The sequence below is a fragment of the Cupressus sempervirens genome, chromosome 8 (genome assembly GCF_028749045.1).
Source record: "Cupressus sempervirens isolate cs-2001-9-10 chromosome 8, ASM2874904v1, whole genome shotgun sequence".
NCBI lineage: Eukaryota > Viridiplantae > Streptophyta > Pinopsida > Cupressales > Cupressaceae > Cupressus > Cupressus sempervirens.
In genome coordinates this window covers 356,413,414-356,430,370 of record NC_143125.1, presented here as the reverse complement: position 1 = coordinate 356,430,370, position 16,957 = coordinate 356,413,414, and positions in this window count along the sequence as shown.

Genomic DNA, 16,957 nt, shown 5'->3' with positions numbered 1-16,957 from the left:
AGTTTTGTGGTTCTTAGGAGAAAGTTTGACAGCTTGAGCAAAGATCAAGGATTATGGAGATATTAAAATTTGACAAAGCTATTGACAATGAAAAGATGGATCTAGAAATGGCCATTGTCCAACTCAAGAAAGCAAAGGAGAATCTTTCCCAATCCCTAAAAAGAAGGAAGGAATGTGCAAATCAAGTGAATGATCATCAATACATTGAAGAAATAATTGAAGACTTTTTCCCTTCAAGCAACTTAGATGAAGCAAATGATGCAATCAAAGAACTCCTAGAGAAGAATGGTTCCCTACAAGAAGAAGTAAGGAAACTAAAAAGAGAATAGGAAATTCAGTCAGTAAGATTATGTGAAGTCTTGGACTATAGAAACAAGATAAAAGAAGAAATGGATGAAAGGAACAATGAAATTCAAAACCAATCTCTTCAGCAAGTAGACCTTATTGATCAACTCTCCAATGCAAATAAGAAAATCATGAGCCTAAGATTTGAAAATGAAAAAATGACGAATGATCTAAATTCTAAAAGACAAATCAATAAAAGATTGCAGAATGATCTAAAGTCTGAAAAGCAACTCAATGAAAGAATAATGAAATCACACACAGACATGAATCTGTTGAATGAGTAGAATCTTTATAGAAAAAAGGGTAGATTAGGATTTGGATATAAAGAAGAAGGTGAATCCTCCAAACAAGGTGCTCAAAAGGATCAAAGACCCACTTGCAATCACTGTGGTAAGATAGGTCATACATCAAACAAATGTTGGAGTAATGGAAAAGAAAAATTCAATGGAAAATGCTACAATTGCAGTCAGAATGGTCATAGTGCTAATGAATGCAAAGAGAAACCAAAATTTGATGGTAAGTGTCACAAATGCAAGAAACAAGGGCACAAGTCATTAGAATGCAAAACCAAGACATTCAATTTAGCAGAGCAAATTGTGAAAGCAATATTTGGATGGGACTACAATACCTGGTGTAGATGTCATTACCATGGAGAATTTGGTCACATTGGCATGAATTGTGTTAAAAATCATATGAGGAAAAGAGATACCACCAAAAGATGTTTCACTTGTATAGAACTTGGTCATCTTGCTAAGAATTGCATGAATATAGGTAGAATTGAAGATGAAAAGAATGAAAAAGCTGACAACATTCAAAAGAAGATGAGACAAAAATGGATTCCTAAGTCTATAAAGGACAATAGTTCAAGTAGTAATGGTCAAGTCACTCAAGAATTGGTTGACTCCACCCCTTCTAATTAAAGTTCTCAAGAAATAATTGGAACTAGATTATCATAGAAGACATCTAAAATAGTTCCAACTAAAAGGTGACAAAGATCTAAATTTTTATATAAGATACAAAGGGATCACTAAGCAAGATTAGTATCAATTATCACCGAGTTACCTTCTCTACCAAGTAAGGTCAGGCCATGGAATCTACTGAGCAAAGTCGAGAGTAACTAGATGCATGTTGTAACTAAGTTGTGAAGCCTTCGCCAAGTGAACAAAGTGAAATAGTGGATGACAACCTATCAAGCATGATGTCAACTCATCTATCTATGTACCAAGCATTAATGACAAAATTTTAACAAAAGGAATGAAGATGAACTCATTTCTCACCATGAATTTTTAGAGCTATTGTGAAGAAGTGATTTCCAGTGCAATCAAGCATCTTGAGAAAATTTTGTGCAAAAGTTTTTTGAAGTTTTCTCAATTTATCGAGTGAAGATGGCATTAAGCAGTAGCAAAGTCAAGAAAGGGTCAAACATGTTGGTTTGAGGAGTCAAATGGAAAGCACTAGATTTCAAGCTTGTGCTCATGATTCTAGAAACCCTAGACCCAAGCAGAGCTCAATCTCAAATGCATCCAAAGGTACTTCTCATTAATGACATTCATAGTCATTTTAAATGTGTAATTCAAGAAATTGGTACTTTGGAGATGGATGATGCCCTAGGTCAGTTGTGTGTTGGTTGAACCCTAAAACTCAAGCATCAACATTTGGAAGCAAAAGGATTAACTCACATTCCCCATATGCCCCAAGAATTTCAAATAAAATAGATTAGCTTCATTCTTAGTTGGGTGCATAATGGTCAACTATGGTTAGAGCAGCCAATTTTGATTACCAAAAAGATGATTCATTGAATCACTGGTCTTCCCATGCTTACCAAGGCTAAAGAAACAAAAACCCTAGGTTAGGTAAAACTAGAAAAGAAAACCCTAGCCAAGTGGGATGGCAGAGGCATGAAGATAAGCAATGTCACAGATGCATAACTAAAATTAGAAATTCATGTCATTGCACATAAGATATATAGTTCAAACCATCTTAACAATGTGTCATGTGAAGCTATAGACTTGGCTTACAAAGTGGTAAAAAATAACCTAGCTTTTGACCTTGTTGACCTATTGTTGAAGCAATTCAACAAAAATATGGAAAGTATCAGGACATCAAAGAATAACCCATGCAAATTCTGTTCACTATTAACCTATCTATTCTTCTATGTCCAAAAGTTTTTCCCATCTAAAGGCACAGTAGTCTGGAGAAAGGATGCACTTGTCCTTTATCAGATAAATGAATACATTACGGATATGGTTGAAAACTTTGCCAACATCATGGACAACTACTTTGATGCATTCAAAGAGAAAATGAACAATAGGTTCAGAATCCCAAAGAAGTTAGTTGAAGACTACAAGAATGATGTGTGCTTCATGGTATATAGTGACAAGGTTTATATCCAAGTAGTTAGGCATAGAGTGGTGTGGGTCAAACCTTTTGGTTATGAGGTGAATATTGATGAAACCAAGGATATCATTGAAGCTCTCATCAATGAATTGGTTGATCCCAAAGCACCATATTTTGGAACCTATGATGAAGCCAAGGCAAGAATAGAGTTAGAAATAAAGCTCCCTTAGGTGGTTAACAAAGGGAAGAGAATGATAGCCAAACTAAAATCAAGTGCACCTCTCATGTTAACTACAAAGGTGAAGATGTGCCAAGTGAGGAAGTAGAGGATGACGAGAAATTTGAGAAAGAAGAAGAACTAGTGAAGAAGAAAGGCAAGGTGATTATCAGCAAGCGACCCAAGCCATCCACTATAGTCTTTACAAGGTGGTCAAGGAAGAAAGAAGCAAAAGAAGGAGCAGATGTCATACTCATTAGGCCTTCACCCTCCTTCTAGGATAGATTGAAATAACTATAAGAAGGTCGAGGTATAACAAATTTCAAGGCACTAAAATATGATACCAGAACTGAGGCAGAGAAGAAACAAATTGAAGACTTGGTCATGGACAAAATGGGTAAGTGGAAATACTCACTTAACCAATTAGCCTCCCAGATTCCCAATACCTTGATGGAGAAAATTAGACCAAGGTGGGAAAATACCAAGCAAACTATCAGAGACATAAATGGACAAACTCTAAAGAAGCTTTTACCGAACATGATAGATGCTGAGGTAAACAAGTCATTAAAGGAGAATGAAGAGAAGATGACTTTAAAATTCAATACTTGTTTAATTTTGATGAAAGATATTGAATATGTTGTGATGAATGCCACAAATACATGGAAAAACATCTATTATCTTCACAAGCCAACTGAACATCTAGTCGAAATAAAGGATGATGATGATGATGATGACAAGGATGAAGAAGATGATGAAGAATCAACTCAGTTTGTTATAATTGATTACCAATAATTTAAGGAGCAAGAAGCTACTGAGGAAGATAAAAAAGATGATGAGGAAATTGACCTAGTCAAGATAGTTGTGGTAGTCATTATCTCACTTCCTCACTCTCTTGGAAAACCATTAGCTACATCAAGCATAGAGACAGCTTCAACAAGTTTGGTTATGACTATTACAGATACATCAAATTTCCAATCACTCTTCACCCCAACTCAGCTTAGTGTATCATTGAAAGAAGTGACTTCCATTTCATCTACTGAGCTACAAACTTCTTTAGCTACTGATTTGAGCTCTTCAGTCTTCACCTCTCCAATTTTGACTTCTACAATTTTGATTAAATTAGCGGTAAGCTCTCTAGTTTTGACTTCAATAATTTTGGATTCTTTAAGTATTCTTGTGAGTAATCCATTAGTAAGTACAGTATCAGTCCTTACTGCAAGTCCAAGCATATCTACTATTGTTTCCATTCTAGACACAAAGACATTAAGTACAAGGATAGTTGAACCTAAGGCTCAACCGAGTACACAATTTTTGGGAAGAGAGATAATTGATGATATTAATTTAGATGAGGAGATAGTATTCCCAAATTGGGATATCTACAATCTTACTCTAGACCAAATATAGATATTTGGTGAAATTATTCAAAAAAAGGAAAAACAACAAAGATTAAGAGAGGAAAGAGATAAGGAGTATAAGATTATAGATGATGCCAAGAAAATTTTAGTAGAGGAAATAGGAGTTCAGATTGATTCATCTCAACCTATTTTGTTTCAATTAGCAGATGCAGTCCAAAAATTCAATGAGGACATAGATGGTCAGGACAAGCTAATTGAAAAGGCTGAAAATAAATTCAATAATAAAGTGTTGGAGCACATTTCTTAGCAAATTGCCATTCATCAAGTTGAGCTTTCAACAATTTTGGTCAATCTTGAGACATCCTGTTCTAATGTGACATCGCTTTTTAGAAAGTTATGTGATGTTACCGAATTTACAAAAGAAATAAAGGGAAAATTGTCCAAAATTGATGAGGATCTAAAATCTAGTGCTCAACAATTGCAATTAACCCTAGTTCAAGCTCTACACATTACAAAAATATCAGATTTTTATCAGATATGTAGGTGGAATTGTTAAGAGAAGAAGCAAGGATCCTGTCAACATTGATTGACATTCAAAATATGATCCTTCCAAACATGGATACAATGTAGAAACATATTGTATACTCAAAAACCTTGATCCATGATAACAACTTCTCTGTTGCAGATCACATGATTGAACTATCTACAAAGGTACAGATTACAATTCATACATGCAAGGTTCTACAAGAGACTTGGGATAAAACCTTGGCAGTCATTGTCAAGGTACATTCTAATTTCTTATCTCATTTTGGTGTCTCTATGTAAATAAGTTTTATATAAAATTTTTGGCATTGTTGTCAAAAAGGGGGAGAGACACTTAGTATGTTGTATATGGAGAGACAAATAGTATGGGGGAGAAAAATGTTGTGAGGAGAATGCATATAGAAGAGGAGAATTTGCAGATATGATGTATAGTATACCTTACAAAATCAGTTTTGAAAAATCTTAAAAATAATATATTCTATCGAGCTAGTATCATGTGGTGATGAATACAAGGTATTCGGTTTTTAGCTGATACTTGTTTTTATCACTAATGCCAAAGGGGGAGATTGTTGACATATTAGTCAAGTTTTTTATTAGTGACAACACACTTAGATTTTGTATGGCTATCAAACTCATTGTACATTTTACAGTGTTTTTCAAGTATAACAGTGGTTACCGAGTAGATTCAGTTAGTGAGAAGTCCAATAGTTCAAACCGAGCATTTCAGTATTCACCAATTTTATCAGTGGTTATCGAGCATTTCAATATCTACTGAGTTAGTAGTTCACGTAATGTGAACCGAGCTTATGGTGATAGTGTTTACCGAGTTTAGTCATGGTAAACAAGTAATTTAATTTATACCAAGTTGCACAATATCTACTGAGTCACTAGTGTAGACCGAGTTTAGGACTACTTTGAAGTGATCAGTATGGACTGAGCCTCTATGTCTACCGAGTACATGATGATGCTGAGTAATGACAATGGATGTCGTGTATTAGAAGTTCACCAAGGCAATCTTTAGAACCTGAGATTCTTCATTTGGGTTGACTTTATAATATTGGTGTTAACTTGTATGATGGTTGACTTTTGTAATTATGTAATTTGGATTAGTATATATATGTAATGTATTGTATCATATCCAAGTGTGTGTGTGTAATGAAGGATATACATGTGAATGCAATTGTGCAAGTAATACAATATAAGAAGAGCGAATTGTTAAGGCCATATTAGCATAAGGAGTAGAAAAAACATAACCATCACATAAAGGTGATTAGTAGATTCAAGGAATCTCATTCAGCAAATTTAGTTGCAAATCAGAGATCTATTGCTTCATCTTAATAGGTGAACAAGTCAAAATCCTTTAACAAGGTAGACTTAACAATCTTTCATTAGATCTCTTTATTGAGTGCATACTTCATTGTATGTTTGTAAAACCTCTAACAAGGTGGACCTAGTAGTCCTAATTGCTCCTAACAGGGCACATCATCAGAAGTGATCAATGTAAGGCTTAATTGGCTAACTTTTTGTTGTAGTATTGAAGTTTATGAGTATCATCCCCACCCAAATTTTACTTTCTATTTGGAAGGTTTCTATGTCACCAAATCTATGTGTTCAAGTGTTATGGATGCTTTTATGTTTTCATTTTCTCATGCATGCAATTAGATTAGATATGATGAACTAAATGGTAATTGGAATATTGCAATTAAGATCTATAATTGTTAAAGTTTTTGATTCACCTCTCCCCTATTAGTAACTTAGCATAGTCTTGAATATTTCCAACAATGAAATGAAAAGTGTAAAAAAAGAATGGTGTGGCTCTCAAATGAGCTTAGATATGGAGCTTGTTGCAAGGTGCACCATGAAATGGGAGATTCAAAGACAAGACCAAGGATGCTAGTGTCTAAGAACCTACATGCAATGAAATGGAAATATGAACTAAGCTAAATGAGATACAAATGCAAATTAGCTAACAAGAGATGAGATTGTTACAAGCCTTTTAATTAAACTAGATGAGCTAAAGCTAAAGCATAAAAGAATCTACACTAATGAAATTGAGCTATGGTGTTACTATGAAATGCAAGTGATGAGGTGATGTAACAAGTCTTCAAAGCTCCAAAGAGTACCTAATATTCCTACAACATAATGTTAGTACAAATATGAGCGATGTGAGATGAGGAGAGAGCTCCCCCTTTTAAAGAAAAATGGATGGTGGAAATCAAAGGACAAGAGGGACCTAATCAAGGGTGGAAGATGAAATTTGAATGATCCATGCGCACAAGTGTTTGTAGCAATCACCATCGAGAGTTGACTTTTGTGCCCCATGTGAGACAAAAAGAGCCTTTCTTTTATTTTTAAAGTGGGAATAATGGTTTATGTGTGCACAACTTAGGATAAGTGGGTAGTGTGGTCTTTTATTTAATTGAAGAGGACAAGTTCCTTTTGATTAAATAAGAACTTAGGATATATTATCCAAACTATAGGATAAAATCAAATAAATTATTTTTTGAAGATTTGATCAAGAATGAGTGATTAATAAAATATGCAAAATTTCTAGAAAGGGGGCTAATAGTCTAGATGACCATTTTTTGGGTGACTACAATAATCACTAGGAAAGTGTTGGAATTGAGTGTGATCAAGAAAAAGTACAAAGTATAACATTTTATTGAGTTATAGTGCATAATTGAATTTGATCTAGTAGAGGTAGTGCAAATTAGAGATAATTTTTTGTCCATTATTCTCTAACAATTGTGACAGTAAAATCCCTTAGTCGGGTGGATCGTAACATGTTGCTATTGTAAATTCCTCTAACCAAGGGGCATTCTAAAGAATGTTCAAAATTCTCTAACTAGGTTACTCCTAGTAGGGTAAAGACTTTAATAGGTCTTGAGGTAAATCTCTTAACATGGCAATGTTTAACAATTCATTTTCAGCCCTTAACTAGGCAAGCTCCTAAGAGGGCATATTCCAAAAGATTACACAATTTGTGAGCATCATTCTCATGTCGTGGTTTTCACCCTAATTAGGTTTCCATGAGATATATCTAGTGTCAAATTTGTGTGGATGATTTTCATGTGTTTGTATGTTACTTAAAGTTCATTTTTCCTATTGTGTCGATTGGATGTTTAAAAGGTTAAAGGGTTTATCAGTTTGATCGGGTGTAAGTTTAAGTTTGATTTGGTTATTACAGATTTAAACCCCCACCCCCTCTCAGTAATCATTCCTTTATTGATATTAACAAGTGTCTTTCAAGGTTAGCAATATAAAGTCTAAATGATCCACAAAATATAATATATAGGGGTTTAAAGTTTCCATGACCTTGAAGGTCTCAAGACACAAATAGATTCTAAGGTTCTAAGGAGCTCTAGCACCAAATGAGTTTTTGGGTTTTAAGGATCTTTGAGAACTTTATTAGGGGAAGAAATAAAAGACATTAAACATAACAAACTAATGACAAACAAGATGAATAGAGAATTGAAATATAAGAATACAAAGGTAGTCCTTACATTTTGTCAAATAGAAAGATGAGATGTGTATTTAAGACATATTAAGGCTAATATAGAAAAGTTAAAAAGTACATCTACATATCTTTCTATAATATTAGCAAGTATAATTTTTAAACTATATCAAGAACATAGATCTCAGCATTATCTATATTATATTATCTAAAAGAAACATTGATACCATTAGAATATTCAATTATTTTGATCTGATATTTGACAAGACAAAAACCTCTATGAAAAATTAAGATTACAATAAAAAGTAAATTATTGAAAAACAAACGTATAACAAATTCAAATATAACCAGAGATATGAAAAGATATCTATGATATTGAAATTGAAAGACATGATTGTCTTTATATATATGATATCACATCTCACGAAGCTACTCCTTCCTTAGTCTTAAAAAAGAAAGAAGATGAATGAAAAAATCAACCCTCATGAAAATGCATCTAAACAACCTAAAAATAGATTGGTCCCTCTAACCACTCATGCAGGTTTCTTCAAAAAGCAGATCAGAGCTATCTAAAGATTTATTGCTCGCAGAGAGAGTGGGACAGACCCTTGCTCAAGAGCAACGTTAGTTTAAGAGAGAGGCATGTGAGAATGCATGCATCTTTCAGTTATGAGAGCGAGGGAGAAACCAAAGTTGGTATAAAGACATGCTATCCCTCTAAGCAAACAGAGATCAATGTGGGTCTTGTGAAAATATGCAAACCACCCAACTACCAATCAATCATTCGTTGCTTAACATCAATATTAATATCAATATGGGTCTTCTGAAATATGTGCAGAGCTAAGCAGACTTAAGATATTACTCATGGTGGTCAATATCAATACAGTGATGTTGAGTGTATTAAGTGCTCTGTCGGCAAACGAACATCATTTTACTTCTCCATCTCTTTTTGATGAAAACTCCTCACCAAACCAGTCGGTGAGCCTACAAACCAAGGATTTCGCTCCATCTTATTCAAACTTATAACAACCTTTACCACTGTTTCCTATTCTATTTTTACTCTACTGGTATTTGTCTTATATTCTTTTGACACAGTATTGAACTGGAATTACAGATCAGTTGCTTTCATGGGTATGCGAGGAATCCTTAGATTCTTTTCCTCAATCATATTCATTACTTACCCAAGTTATTAAAATTTCATTTCATGTGCTAAAGACAAACAATGGCTTGGGAACGACACGACAAGTGAAAGGGAAGGAGGGCGTATTTGTTTCTTGTTAAACAATCATTTTGTTTTCTATCATCCTTCTCTTCGCCCTCCCTTCAACAATAGTAGCTTGACGTTCTCTATGATAGGTCTATCATTTTCTTTCTTTCCGGCTGACCAAAATCTAGGTGAGAAGAGCATTCCTGATGAAATGGGTATCTTGAAGGGAAGGCAAAGCTCTGCAGTGCTAATTGATGGGAGAGAAACTGATTTGTGTATACATGGAAATTTAGTACAATATTTGTTTGTGTATGTGTATGTATATAATTAGGATAAATGTATATGTATTATTAATGCATTTGATCTATAGTTAAGCATTAGTGAGGTCATTAATGGGACGCCTTATTTTGAATCAGAATATTGTTGAACATTAATGACAATAATACAAGTTAACTATCACACAATATGATAATGTTGGTCAATGAGCTCCTTATATTTTAAAGATGGTATTTTGATTATGTATTTTAGATATATATATATTGTAATTTTAAATATTTTCTTATTACTATGTAAGTTGGTAAATAATGTATTGATTACTATATACATTGGTATACTTTTGTATTTTTCACAAATTCGGAGCATCTAGGTTTGATCTACAATCTTCATTATACATCACTTTGGTTTATATTTCTATGTACGAAATTGCCCTAGATAACTTTCATATGCATGGATATGGACCTCAAACTATACTATTTGATTTTGTTAAGGTGTGCCTAGTCCTCTCTTTAACTAATATCTATGAACCAATAAAAATGCAAATTATTTCACATTGCATGTTAGGATGATGTATGTAAGGAGATGCCACAACTCATTCTAATTGTCTAAGTATTCATGATACATCCATGGAGATTATAATTATAACATCAACATTACACCATTTGTTGACACTATCCCAAACATATTGGATGCTTGCTTGCTATCTCAAATATTTGGTCATCATCATTAAATTGTACACTCGGGGGATCAACCAAAGAAGAAAAATCCTTGTCAAGTATGTCCCCAAATGTTGTCTCTTAACACCACCCCACTTTAGCCATAGTTATAATGAGATAAGGTGATAAAATACAATTTTTAAGATTTAAATTAGAAAATACCCATAAGTTGCATCCTCTCCTATGATTTTTATGACGAAACCTAAAATTTTGCTACCATTCAAATGTAAGGGATTGCATGCCATAACATTTCCAATATGTATCTAGTGATTGGGGAAGAAACTCTTACTCATGTGGCAATAGATAATGAGGTGGAAGAGTAACAATATGAGTGTCTCTTACTTAAGGAGACATGCCATTTGCGAAATAATGAGATTTTAATATTGATCACTTTGGATTATTATTTAACGACCATTAATATTTGTAATGTTGATGTCACAGAGCATTGCTATTAGCCATTGTCATCAGCTACAATTTAGGTTTCTAGTTTCTTGGATAATATTAAAGGGGGTTCAAGTTCAAATATGTATTTATCTTCCTATAGAGGATGGTTTTGGTAATCCTATCCCTTATGGTATTTTTTCTACTAAACTTTTGTGGGAAATATACAAGAAAGTTATAGACAAAGGAATAAAGCTCTTGTAATGGAAGTGGAGGATCATGGCGAAGATAGTTGGGATGAGGAACCTTAATCCTTACATACCCAGTAGAAGGAGATTAGTTATTCCTCTCTAACTTATTATTGGGAATAAATTTTTGTGCTATCTAGATTTCTTGTTGAGTATGTGTGTAGCTATGTAGCATATGAGTATCTAGATTGTATTTGTATGGAATGAGAGGAGATAAAAGAGAAAAGTGTTATTTTGTGTCATGTTATTCCTCCCAATGCATAAATTGGATTTTCTTGAATGCATAAGGGTTTATATTGATTCTCTTTGTTCAAGGGGTAGATATAACCTTTTAAACTTTGTTGATGTCATAATTATAGGGTGGAGAGTATATGCTTTCATTGGCATGACTACACTGGAGTTGTTAACCTTCTATTTTAATGTTAGTGTTTGATTCTCTCTAGATGAAGTTATTTCTTAAAGATCAGTAGATTAAATAATAGTTAAAATGAGTATTTAACAATTAAGGCTATAGTAAGAGATAGGTTGGAATGGATTCAATATGAAAGTAATTAACTTTTACTTTTATTTATTTTTGTGTTTTTATACTATAGAGCTAGATGTTTGTATTCTTGAATAATATTATCATCCCCCCATCTTAAAGGAAACTAATTTTAATCCAATAGAGAAGGAGATATATCATAGTACTTTGATGCACAAAACTACTATATTTATATTTTACATGCTTAAATGTGTGTTGATGAGGCCAATTATTGCCTCTATTTTATGTTAATTTTAATGCTATATTTTTAAATATTGCTAGGACATTTGTGAACTTATAACTAGTTGAACTTATGATAAAGTCCAGATAGAATTGTTAAACCATGGGTAGATAGTTATATCAAATTTTGCCAATATTATAAATATAATGCAATATTTCATATAACCATCAGAATGTGTGTTCTAATATTTGGATTTAATTTGATTATGCTTATTTGCATAAATATTTTTGTATTGCAACTAACTTGCTAGGAAAATAAGTAGCTGGAGAGTGGTTGACAACATTTAAGGAGTGTCAAAGCCTAGCTACGGTAGAGGACTCATTATGAAACTAGAAGACACAAATACTACAAAGGAGGAGCTATTATTTTAGGAATGCAGGGAGAAAGTGTTGCTATATTCCCTCTGCATTTACTATTGTGTTGAATTGGTCACCCAAACTTTATTGCTTATATTGCGACCTATTATAGTTACATCCTCTCCTCTGGCAGATTTTTAGTCAATTTTTTCTTTCCTATTTTAAAATAAGTGTCAATATTCTATTTATAGGGATTGGATCAATAGTTTTAGAGAGTTGGAAAAGTTTATAGAAAAACATTGTTGTCCCTTGTAGTGAGATATCTGTAGTTTTATGTATTGTTCTTTATGTAAGGAGTTTTTGAAATGGGATGAAGTAATTCTTGGTTTACATGTGTTAGTGGATCAACAGAAGAAAACCAAGGGGGCCCACTTAGGAGGTGGATTATATTAGAGTAGTGTAGATTTACTTCCAGTATTTTCGGTATTGTAGATAGAAGTTATAAGTTTCTTCCTACAACATCGTACTTTGTGAATGTTCCATCAGCATTTGCAAGAGCAATTATAGTGGATGGTCTGGGTTGAAATATAGGTTAGCATAGAATTTTATTTCCATCATTCATTTTAGTAAGTAGTTAAGTGTGTTACTTTCCTACAGCACTAGTGCAGGTTCTTTGTATGCATTTTACTTTCTTGTAGCATAAGCATAATGACTCTTCAAGGAACCTAGTGCACATACCATGCCAACCATTTCAAGTATATGTCCTTGGATTGTCAAATTAAATGCACCTCATGGTGGGAGAAATAATCCTTAGATTGAATAAACTATTCCTAAGTAAGGCCTTGGGCATGATTATCACACACCTATTGTGAGGCAGACCATTTTGGCATCATTGCTAGGGATGGTGTCAAGCTAAGAATATCTTTTTGAGTCATAGTTTTTTTATATAGCTAGCTTTTTTTTAGATATTTATAGTCTTAAAAATTGCTTCATAAGTGTGAAGAATTCAACTGCATGCATCGAAGAGGAAGACAACGAGATGAATATGGAAAATTTCTTCCATGAGGGTCTCTTAATTTGAACGACAAAATTGAAGAAATTGAGTTTCTTTTTGAGGATGCAAGCCCTGATTTTCCTTCAACATCTTCCTCTAGAGAAAAATATTTGGATATAGGCAGTCTTCAACATTTTATTGGAACCTTGGCCAACTTTCTTGATAGTTTTGGTCCAAATCCACTTGTTAAAAATCTCATAGCAAATGCTCCTTTTCAACAGCAATTCCATAATCAAATACCTCTAGTAATGGCACACCAAATACTTTTCCATTTCCTCTCCCAAGCCTCATAAACAATTCTAATCTCAAAAATATACCCACAACTACTATTTTGAAGTTTTATGGCCTTGTAACTAAGGATCCTGATACTTTCTTGTTTGAGTTTGACATACTTTGTCATAGTTTTGACTATAACACTAATGCCTACAAGCTCAAGTTGTTTCCATCAACATTGAAAGAATTAGCCCTATGATGGTTTGTGGGCTTAAGAGCCAATGCAACAAGTACTTGGGATGAGATGCAAACTTTGTTTCTAGATAAATGCAAAGATTACTACAAGGGGAGTAATCCAAGGAGAGATGCCATTTTTAGAATATCACAAAAGGAGGATGAAACATTAGAAGACTATGTTTCATATTTTTTGTACACAATGCAGAAGAACCCCCATCATGTATTGTGGAGGATTCACAGAAACTAGTCTTCTTGAGAGGGGTAAATGATAATTGTTTGGAAGCATTAGATTTGATGACTCATGGTGATACATACCAATCTTCTTGGGATGACCTCAAAAAAATATGTCTTAACTACTCAAGGTCAACTATGAAGAAAGGCAGAGGGTATTAGTCCACAACCACTAAAGGGATTGGTTAGGGAATTTTGAAGCTCGAGATATCTAATTTACTCTCATATTTCAAGCAGGACATCATAAATGATGTTGCTACACATCTCAAAACCATGGTTGCAAAGAAGAAGCATGTAGAGGCTGAATCATGATTGGTGGAGTACTGTCCTCACTACCACAAAAAAAAGCAAGACTGCACATGTAAGTTGGTAGCCAACTTGGAGAATCAACACCTTCCAACTAAGTACATGAAGATAGATGGGGAAAATGATCAAGTGTTCTTCATTGCTCAAAATCAACCATAGGCTTCAAGATAAGGTATGCCTCAAGATCCTCTAAAATTTTCAAATCCTTACAATAATCAATGGCACATCCAAAGTTATCAGAATCCTTTTTAGTACTCCCAACCTCCTTGGAAAAACCAACAAAACAACCAGTGGCCTAATCAGAAAAATAATCAATGGAAAAACTAGCAAGACAACTAGTGGCCTAATCAGCAAAATAACTAGTGGCAAAATCAACAGAATCAATGAAGGAAATTGGTAGCAAAATAACCAATGGAGGGGGCCACCATAGTGGTCTAACCAAAATCTTGGTAACCCACAACTACTGCCTCTAGTGCAACAACCTATAATAATGCCACTTCCTGCAACAAATAATGCTAATCCTAATCCAACTCAATTGCCTGCTCAATCTCAACCAAATCCAAACAATAAGAAATAACAACAACAAATGTACACTATTGATACTCAATTGTGCCCCACTTATTCACTAGAGATATTTGATATCCATTTGAGATCTAGTACAACTCTGCCTATACCAAAATACCCTATTATCATAGAAGTTGTAGACACTCCTGCAGTACCACTTCCAGAAGCTACATTGCCAAATGCTAACCCACCAACTGATGTACCTTGTAGGATTACTGACCACACCTCAATGAATCCTCCCTTTCCACATAGGCTAAATAAAGAGAAATCTATATCCTAAGAGAAAGAGACATTTGATATTGTCGAGCAACTAAAAAAAATGCACGTTCAAATCCATCTATTCCAAGCTATCAAGGATGTCCCTCTTTATGGAAAGACTATTAAAGAAGCATGCCTTAAGAAGCCAGGGTGAAAGAAGAAAGATCCTCAAATAGTCCATGTTGTCAAGAAATTAGCATATATCATGTTAGGGAAGGTAGTTATTCCAAAGTATTTAGATCTTTGGAGTCTAGTAGTTAATCTGGTCATAAATGGATAGGCTGTAAAAAATGGTTTAGTTGATTTGGGAGCAGCAATAAATGTGACAAGTAAAGATACAATGCATAGGTTAGGCATAGAAGGCTTAAGGACAACTCCCATAGTATTACAACTTGTTTATAGTTTAACTATCACTCCATATGGTCGCATAGATGATGTGATAGTGACTTTAGATTCATGGGAATACCTTGCTAATTTTCTTATCCTATCACCTAAAGTAAAACTTGCTAGCTATCTTGTTATATTAGGGAGATCTTGGCCACCATTGATGCTAAAATTAGTTGCAGATCAAGAAGTATGCAAATTTCAAATGGTCAAACCATAAGGAAGCTAGCACTATATCCACCTGCCCAACCCCAATTAGACTTGGGAGAACCTATTTGGCTAGATTTAGGGGACAAAGAGGAAGAGTTGAATTCTATAACCCAGCTCATGATGTTGCATAAGAACTCTTTTCTAAAAATGTAGGAGAAAGATGATGTAATACAGAGCATTCTTACCAATGAGTGTATAGTGGCCAGAGATATTGCTAAGAGTTTTCTCTTAAAGCTATGTACTTATGAAGACTATGTCTACCTAGCAAGCCCTGAGATAATTGATAAATTACTACCAAGTGAAGTAGCTACAATTCTAGTACTAGAAGTGTCAATGGTAGAATTAAAAACTATTGTGGAACTTTCTTCTGATCATAATCTCCATGTAAACAACAAGTTGTCCCAATCACAATTGGGATTGTTAACCAAGCTCCTCAATCAGCATGAAAAAGCCTTTTCTTGGGATTATAAAGATATGGTAGGACTGAGCCCTAAACTCTACACCCATAGGATCTACATCAATGATAGAAGCTTGCCACTCCGTTAGCCCCAGAGGAGAATAAATCTAGCATTGTACACGATAGTTAAGATTGAGTTGCAGAAGTTGTTGAATGTTGGATTCATTTATCCAATCTCTAATAGAAAATGGGTATCACCATTAGTTATTGTACCTAAGAAAGGAGGTAAGTGGTAGATATGTGTAGATTATAGAGAATTAAATAATTCCACAAAGAAGGATCACTTTCCTTTTCCTTTTATTGATCAAGTTTTGGATACTTTGGCTAGAAAGAAATACTTCTCATTTCTGGATGGATATAGTGGTTACAATCAGATAAGTATTGCTCCATAAGATCAAGAGAAGACCACATTTACATGCCCTTAGGGTACCTATGCCTATTATGTATTACCATTTGGCTTATGCAATGTACCAACTACTTTTTAGAGAGTTGTAATCATCATCTTTGTTGACATATCACATGATTACATGGGGATATACATGGACAACTTCACTACATTTGGTGTCACATTTGAGGAAACCCTGACAAACTTGGAGAAATTACTAATCTTATGTGAAGAACACAATGTGTCTCTCAACAGTGAGAAGTTCTTTCTAATGATACAAGAAGGCATGGTCTTGGGAAATTTTATCTCTAAAGCTGGAATCTAGGTAGACCCTGTGAAAATAGAAATAATTCTCACACTCCCTATTCCCACAAAGAAAAAAGAAGTCAGATCTTTCCTAGGACAAGCTAGCTATTATAGGAGGTTTATCAAAAAAAATAGTTAGATAGCTAGTCCTCTATATACTTTGCTTACCAAAGAGGCTGAATTTGCCTAGACAAAGGAATGCGATGACTCCTTCCA